Here is an 868-nt window from a genome sequence, read left to right as displayed (position 1 = left end):
TAGTTCCAACCCCCCTGCCCTGGGCAGTGACTCCTCCATACTAGATCAGGTTGCTCAAGGCCTCATCCTGCCTGGCCTTGAACACCATCAGGATTGGAGCAGCCACCACATCCCTGGGCAGAAATAGAATAGGAAGTTAACCTGGCCAGTAGATGTTCTTAGGATGGGGAGACAGGAAAATGCTCATGTCTTCAGGTCAGGTTGCCCTGAGGATACATCCAAGACCCAGTGGGTACAGTTGCAATGAAAAAAACCCAACATAATTTGGAAAATACATCTTGATATGGGGAATGAGAAGTTGGCAGCCTCACATAGGTGTTGAACAGAAATTGAGGAGTTTAAAGGGAGATAAAGCAGAGGGGAAAGGTCTTTTGGTGAGAAACCACAGGCACAGACCTCTTGGTTCATTTAAATCCCAGCTCTAAGTCAGTGGTTTATGATGCTGAGCAATTCCATCCACTTTTTAGATGTCAGAGAATGGGAAGCTGGAGTTGGGAGAGCTGTATTTGGGTGGGGAACCAGCCTTTCACTGTGGTAAGGAAAAGTGCAGCACAGAAGAAAGAAATCACTTTGCAAAGCCTAGAGATATTTTGAAGGAGAACATGGAGATAGTGCCACGAACTGAAGTTTTCCAGGTGGTTTTGCAGCCTGTGCCAGGTGCCCTCTTAGTTTCAAATTATTCTTGTGTATGTATAGCAAGATATGATCCCAGATGGGAAACACAAGGTTTGACAACCTGATCAAAACATGAGGATGTTGACAAAGGAAATCATGAACAGTGCAAGGTGTCCTGCCAACCAGGCTCTCACCTGGGAGGAGAGCAGGAGGTGGGTTCCACTGCTGTGGAATAATGGTAGCAGATTTGATA

The 868-nt window shown here is 46.2% G+C and overlaps 1 protein-coding gene across 1 annotated transcript in view; it reads left to right on the top strand.

Moving 5' to 3' along the window:
- LOC103803776 (histone deacetylase 4) overlaps nt 1-868 on the top strand; it is a gene marked incomplete at its 5' end in the record, with an annotated part of 22,880 nt that overhangs the window by 11,909 nt on the left and 10,103 nt on the right. The window lies entirely within an intron of this gene.

Source organism: Acanthisitta chloris, unplaced genomic scaffold (genome assembly GCF_000695815.1).
Source record: "Acanthisitta chloris isolate BGI_N310 unplaced genomic scaffold, ASM69581v1 scaffold27626, whole genome shotgun sequence".
Classification (NCBI taxonomy): Eukaryota; Metazoa; Chordata; class Aves; order Passeriformes; family Acanthisittidae; genus Acanthisitta; species Acanthisitta chloris.
This window is presented reverse-complemented; position numbering and strand designations above follow the sequence as displayed.